The 7,751-nt window shown below is 34.6% G+C and overlaps 1 pseudogene; it reads left to right on the top strand.

The window, feature by feature from the left end:
• The first annotated feature begins 1,864 nt into the window (after positions 1–1,864).
• Positions 1,865–6,595, top strand: LOC125872844 (receptor-like protein Cf-9 homolog; annotated as a pseudogene).
• Positions 6,596–7,751: the final 1,156 nt, after the last annotated feature.

The following is a 7,751-nucleotide window of genomic DNA, read 5'->3' as shown; positions in this document are numbered from 1 at the left end:
GGAGAATGATTATTTCTCAAAATTGAGAGGTGTAAATGATTTTTTAATTAGGAAATAAATATTCATGTATTAAATTTTGCATAACTTATACTATAATTTTAGTGACTACGCATAAATTTCGATACACCACATACCGTGTTTAGTTAGCAAGAAAACCCCACATAACTACGATATATTTAAATTACAAGAATATGTATATTATTTTATAAATATAAAAAAAACATGCATAACTAATTTCTATACTGTTATTTGCATACTGTTAACAACAACCCCTAAAATTTGAATTCTTGTCCTTTCCTTTTCAGGAACAAGGTGGATTAAATCGAAAGGTTGTATCACATCAAGATGTCAATTCATTTTTCGCTCCCAATGAAACGGAGAAATTTTAACCCCGATTATTCAGCCTTTCATCTTTCTTAATCAAGACCCAACAACCGACGATGGGCACCTCAGCATAGATCACGCGCAATAACTAAGACTATATTTCCAAATGTGTCGCTACTTAAAAAGTTCTTAAGCTTTGCAAACCCCTGTCTCACCACACCAGCCCTCTGCAATGTCCAACACAAACGAATCAGATTGATACATAACCATCACAACGGTAAAAAGATTATGCAATCACACTTTGATTTTGCCAACACGAGCTTAAACCTGTCAAAATCGTTGAGTGAGGCCATCCTCTTCTGCACGATCAACTTCCTTCCTCAGGAACTGGACTCCCACTTGGTCTTCACATCTGCGAGGACATAAAGCAAATGAGAGTTAGTCAAGTTCTTATGTAACCCTGTTGTTAGCCAAATGACTCAAATTTACAATTTTTTGGCTGATGAAAACCGTTTTCCCTATAAAAAAAAATCAAATTTGAATACTGCAATTCAGCCAACGTATGCGTATCTTGATCTCTAGCTCAGTCATGGATAAAAAAGGAGTGTAGAAGTGTAACACATGGATAAAAAATAAAAAATAAAAAATAAAAAAAATGACAAAAGCACAACAACCTAAATTTGACTTAAGAATGACAACATTTTCTCTGACAAAATATGAACAGACAAAGTGTGAATAAGAGAGATAGAGAGAGCAGCCAAATCTACAACATTTGGAGTTACGAATCGTTACATGAATATTCATCAATAATAGAAACCTAGAGATAAGATATGTCTTGAATTCGGAATGCTTGCTAAATTATTATTCAGATGATTGAGCAATGCAGCGACGGCTATTCCACTGCAGATTTCTTCTTTACCAAACTATCTGAAGAAATCTGTTTATGGGAAGTAAAATGCGAAATAAACTACAGAATGGAAGTTATCTATCGCAATTTTTAACTGGTCAATTTACTGGTTAAAATTGATAGCTTTTCATTTTTTAAAAGTCTGGCTTGAAAAAAGTTCCATATCATCAATATCTACTGGAAATACACCTGAATTGGTTGAGTAACTTTATACGTGGTGAGAAATCAACTCTTGACATCTACTACATATGAATTAGAGATAATGTAGTTTAAAATTTATTAATCTAAGACTGAAAATTGTTGAATAATATATTTCTCTATCATATACTAAGACAGGGTGGTCATGATCAATGTGTGATAACAAAATTATTTTTGCCACTTTGGTTAAGTCCTTGTCTGAATTAATGTGTTACACATGAATAAAAATAAAAAGACAAAAACAAAACAACCCAAAATTTGACTTGAGAATGACAACACAATTTATCTTGATATGAACACACATAGTGTGAATAAGAGAGAGAGATAGCAGCAGAATTAGCAAATTTGGAGAAAACGCGTTTCCTGTTGATCTTTAATTAGTATAAGTTACATATAATATCAAATCCTATGAATCAGAAACAATAAACTCAAAATATGATGATGGTTTCTAGCAAAACATTCTCTTCACTTCAGTTTTTCACTCTATTCTACCTCTTTACGGTTGCATTTGCTTCCACTGAGGAAACAACTGCCCTCTTAAAATGGAAAGCAACTTTCAAGAACCAGAATAATTCCTTATTGGCTTCATGGATGCCAAGTTCTACTGCATGCAGGGACTGGTATGGAGTTATATGCTTTAATGGTAGAGTAAACACGTTGAATATTACAAATTCCAGTGTCATTGGTACACTCTATGCTTTTCCATTTTCATCTCTCCCTTTTCTTGAGAATCTTAATCTTAGCATGAACAATTTCACAGGCACCATTCCACCTGAGATTGGAAATCTCACTAATCTTGTTTATCTTGACTTGAACATCAATCAGATTTCAGGAACAATCCCACCACAAATCGGTTCACTAGCCAAGCTTGAGATTCTTCGTATATCTGTAAACCATTTAAATGGATCTATTCCTGAAGAAATAGGTTACCTAAGGTCTCTTACTAAGCTATCTTTGGGTAGAAACATTCTTAGTGGTTCTATTCCTTCCTCATTGGGGAATTTGAACAACTTGTCTTTTTTGCTTCTTTATGAAAATCAACTTTCGGGCTCTATTCCTCAAGAAATAGGATACCTAAGGTCTCTTAGTGTCATAGATTTGAGTAGTAACTCTCTTAATGGCTCTATTCCTTCTTCATTGGGGAATTTGAGCAACTTGTCTGAGTTGGGTCTTGATAGTAATCAGCTTTCTGGCTCTATTCCTGTAGAAATAGGTTACCTAAGGTCTCTTAATGTTCTACATTTGAGTAATAACTCTTTTAATGGCTCTATTCCTGCATCATTGGGGAATTTGAGCAACTTGTCTTTTTTGCTTCTTTATGAAAATCAACTTTCTGGCTCTATTCCTGTAGAAATAGGTTACCTAAGGTCTCTTAATGTCCTACATTTGGGTAATAACTCTCTTAATGGCTATATTCCTTCTTCATTGGGGAATTTGAGCAACTTGTCTGTGTTGGGTCTTTATAGTAATCAGCTTTCTGGCTCTATTCCTGCAGAAATAGGTTACCTAAGGTCTCTTAATGTCCTACATTTGAGTAATAACTCTCTTAATGGCTCTATTCCTGCATCATTGGGGAATTTGAGCAACTTGTCTTTTTTGCATCTTTATAATAATCAGCTTTCTGGCTCTATTCCTGAAGAAATAGGTTACTTGAGGTCTCTTACTTATCTATATTTGGGTAAGAACTCTCTTAATGGATCTATTCCTGCTTCATTTGGCAATTTGAGAAATCTGAAAACTATGATTCTCAATGATAACAATCTCATTGGGGAAATTCCTTCATTTGTGTGCAATTTGACATCACTGGAAGGGTTGTATATGCCGAGAAACAATTTGAAGGGAAAAGTTCCACAATGTTTGAGTAATATCAGTGGCCTCCAGGTTTTGATGATGTCACATAATAATCTCAGCGGAGAGATCCCTTCATCTTTTTCCAATTTAACATCACTACAAATTCTAGATTTGGGCAGAAACAATCTGGAGGGAGCAATTCCACAATGTTTTGGCAATATTAGTAACCTCCAGGTTTTTGATATGCAGAATAACAAACTTTCTGGGACTCTTCCAACAAATTTTAGCATTGGAAGTTCACTTATAAGTCTCAACTTGCATGGCAATGAACTAGAGGGGGGAATCCCTCGGTCTTTGGCCAATTGCAAAAAGCTGCAAGTTCTTGATCTAGGAGATAATCATCTCAATGACACATTCCCCGTGTGGTTGGGAACTTTGCTAGAGCTAAGAGTTTTAAGATTGACATCGAATAAATTGCATGGACCCATAAGATCTTCAGGTGCTGAAATCATGTTTCCTGATCTTCGAATCATGGATCTCTCTTACAATGCCTTCTCGAAAGACTTACCAACGAGTCTGTTTCAACATTTGAAAGGCATGAGGACAATTGATCAAACAATTAAGGTACCAAGTTATGAAGGAGGTGGAGCTTACGAAGACTCGATACTTGTTGTATCAAAGGGATTGAAGCTTGAAGTTGTGAGAATTTTGTCTTTGTACACAGTTATCGATCTTTCAAACAACAAATTTGAAGGACATATTCCTAGTGTTCTAGGAGATCTCATTGCTCTTCGGGTGTTGAATATGTCTCACAATGGATTGAAAGGTCATATACCACCATCACTTGGACGTTTATCTGTAGTGGAATCATTGGACATATCGTTTAACCAACTTTCGGGAGAGATACCACAACAACTTGCTTCTCTTATGTCTCTTGAATTCTTAAATCTCTCTCACAATTATCTCCAAGGATGCATCCCTCAAGGACCTCAATTTAGTACCTTTCAGAGCAATTCATATGAAGGTAATGATGGATTACGTGGATTCCCCGTTTCAAAAGGTTGTGGCAATGATCCTGTGTCAGAGACAAACTATACAGTGTCTGCGCTAGAAGATCAAGAAAGAAATTCTGAATTTTTCAATGATTTTTGGAAAGCAGCTCTGATGGGCTATGGCAGTGGACTATGTATTGGCTTATCCATAATATATTTCTTGATCTCGACTGGAAATCTAAGATGGCTGGCAAGAATCATTGAAGAACTGGAACACAAAATTATCATGCGAAGGAGAAAGAAACAGCGAGGTCAAAGGAATTACAGAAGAAGAAATAATCGCTTCTAGACAAGTTACCAAAAAAGAAGGATTTGATTTCAGAACTTCAGGTATTCACGCTAAGCTCTACACTAATATTTTTTAGGTTTTATGCTTTTTTTGTTACAAACAAGTGCTTATTAACGCTTGATACAAATTGCTGGTAATCGATGGAAACTGTGATAACAGAGGCAAAAAATTTATAGTTGTGTGACTCACTTTCTTATTTTTTAAGCTTTTTCAGATGCCAAGAATAGGAAGACATTGGCATAATGGATTTGGTTCTTCCTATGTTGCAGCTTATGATGTTGGATTTGATTTTTAGTTTTATAAGCTTTTCCTCAGTTGGGAAAATGTAATATTATGAATTTTGATGATATACAATAAATGTTGTGTGTATTGAATGATGTGTATGCATTTCTCGGATCAATAATACTCACCTCAAAGAATCTTAGAGAGCTGAATGAATGGAGGAAGATATTCAGCGCACAATATAAGAGAGAGAACAAACAAAGAAGAATACGTAACAACCTAGGGCGTAACTGGTTAACTCACACCCCAAAGTTAGTTATTATGGTGGGAGAGGCCAAGTTTTACTTTTTGTGATAAGGTTGTCGTGGAAATAGTTTCTTGCAGAGATGTAGAGTAAGGTTGCATACAAATTGCAATACACCCTTGTGGTCCGGCCCTTCACTTAGCCATTAATTATACAAACAGGCTTACTCAAAGTAAACTGTTTTTGTCATTTGCATTCATCAATAATATTCCTTGCTGTGCTCGTAGCACTTTGAAACTTTGTGTGTTCTATTTCCAGATACAGGGACTCCAGGTTTTGATGATGTCACATAATAATCTCAGCAGAGAGATCCCTTCATCTTTTTCCAATTTAACATCACTACAAATTCTAGATTTGGGCAGAAACAATCTGGAGGGAGCAATTCCACAATGTTTTGGCAATATTAGTTGCCTCCAGGTTTTTGATATGCACAACAACAAACTTACAGGGACTCTTCCAACAAATTTTAGCATTGGAAGTTCACTTATAAGTCTCAACTTGCATGGCAATAAACTAGAGGGAAAAATATCTCGATCTTTGGCCAATTGCAAAAAGTTGCAAGTTCTTGATCTAGGAGAAAATCATCTCAATGACACATGCCCCATGTTGTTGGGAACATTGACAGAGCTGAGAGTTTTAAGATTGACATTGAATAAATTGCAGGGACCCATAAGATCTTTAGGGGCTGAAATCATGTTTCCTAATCTTCGAATCATAGATCTCTCTTACAATGCCTTCTCGAAAGACTTACCAACGAGTCTGTTTCAAAATTTGAAAGGCATGAGAACAATTGATCAAACCATGGACAAACCAAGTTATGAAGGAGATGGATATTACCAAGACTCGGTAGTTGTTGTATCAAAGGGATTGAAGCTTGAAGTTGTGAGAATTTTGTCTTTGTACACAGTTATAGATCTTTCAAACAACAAATTTGAAGGATATATTCCTAGTGTTCTGGAAGATCTCATTGCGATTCGGGTACTGAATTTATCTCATAATGGATTGCAAGGTCCTATACCACCATCACTTGGAAGCTTATCCGTAGTGGAATCACTAGACCTTTCGTTTAACCATCTTTCGGGAGAGATACCACAACAACTTGCTTCTCTTACGTCTCTTGAATTCTTAAATCTCTCCCACAATTATCTCCAAGGATGCAACCCTCAAGGACCTCAATTTCGTACCTTTGAGGACATTTCATATGAAGGTAATGATGGATTACGTGAGGTTGTGGCAATGATCCTGTGTCGGAGACAAATTATACAGTATCTGCGCTAGCTGATCAAGAAAGGAATTCTGAATTTCTCAATGATTTTTGGAAAGCTGTTCTGATGGGCTATGGCAGTGGACTATGTATTGGATTATCCATAATATATTTCATGATCTCAACTGGAAATATGAAATGGCTTGCAAGAATCATTGAAGAACTGGAACACAAAATTATCATGCGAAGGAGAAAGAAGCGGCAAAGTCAAAGGAACTTCAGAAGAAGAGATTATCGTTTCTAGAAAAGTTACCAATAAAGAAGGATTCGATTTCAGAACTTCAGGTATTCAAGCTAAGATCTACACTAATCTTTTTTAGTTTATTCTAACTACAAATATATTATGTTTTTGTTAATAACAACAACTAATTAATGCTCAATATGAAGCATATTTGTTTTTCCAACAACTTCAAGAAGCTAAAGATTTGAAAAGCTTGGAAGTTGTTATAACAGTGGCTACTATATTCAATCAGTGATCAACTCTCAAGTATTTGAATCACAATCTTATTTAGTCAGATGCCGAGAATAAGAACATGTTGGCGTAATGGATTTGATTTTTAGTTTCTTTTTAGTTTTATAAGTAAGCTTCTTCTTAACTTGGAAAATGTAATATTATGAATTTTTTGATGATATATATAAAGTTTGTGCAAGTTTCTAACGTTATTCAATAAATGTAACATTTTGTTTATTTTGTATGTATTTATGTATAACCGAATAATTATGTTGTTCCTTTTTTTTGATGAGCTTCTTCTTAACTTGGAAAATGTAATATTATGAAATTTTTGATGATATATATAAAGTTTATGTAAGTTTCTAACGTTATTCAATAAATGGAACATTTTGTTTATTTTGTATGTATTTATGTATAACCGAATAATTATGTTGTTCCTTTATTGTTAGAGCATTGTCCTAAAACTGTAATTGGCAACCTAATAATAAGTTGTGCTTCTGCCCCTGCTTTTATAAAGTTATACAGATATAGATTTGAAAATGTTAATCTTTTGCATAATTATCTACGAAAAAGGGTCACTTTTGCTCTTTTACTCCGAGAAATAGTTTAAATGTATCATCCGTTTAAGTTTTCAGTCGTAACTAACCATGGGGCAATACATTTGATTGCCTCTAACCCTAATCGAAAAGGACACATGGAGGGTCAGCAACACAAATAAATAATCCCGAATTATCTTATAACTAGTAAAATTATTCGCGCTTTGCGCAGGAATTGAATATCATGGAATGTATAAAATAATACTTAAAACCTATCCGTCATTAAACTTAAAACACTATATTATCTTACATACAAGATTGCGTAGTAACAAACATTAATAATGTAAAGGAAAATGAAAATTATTACATTTTACTCCCTCCATTCCATATTAATTGAATTTTTGAGGTGTTTC

Source organism: Solanum stenotomum, chromosome 8 (genome assembly GCF_019186545.1).
Source record: "Solanum stenotomum isolate F172 chromosome 8, ASM1918654v1, whole genome shotgun sequence".
Taxonomy (NCBI): Eukaryota; Viridiplantae; Streptophyta; class Magnoliopsida; order Solanales; family Solanaceae; genus Solanum; species Solanum stenotomum.
The sequence above is the reverse complement of the archived record's forward strand: the minus strand, read 5'-3'. Positions and strand labels throughout refer to the sequence as shown.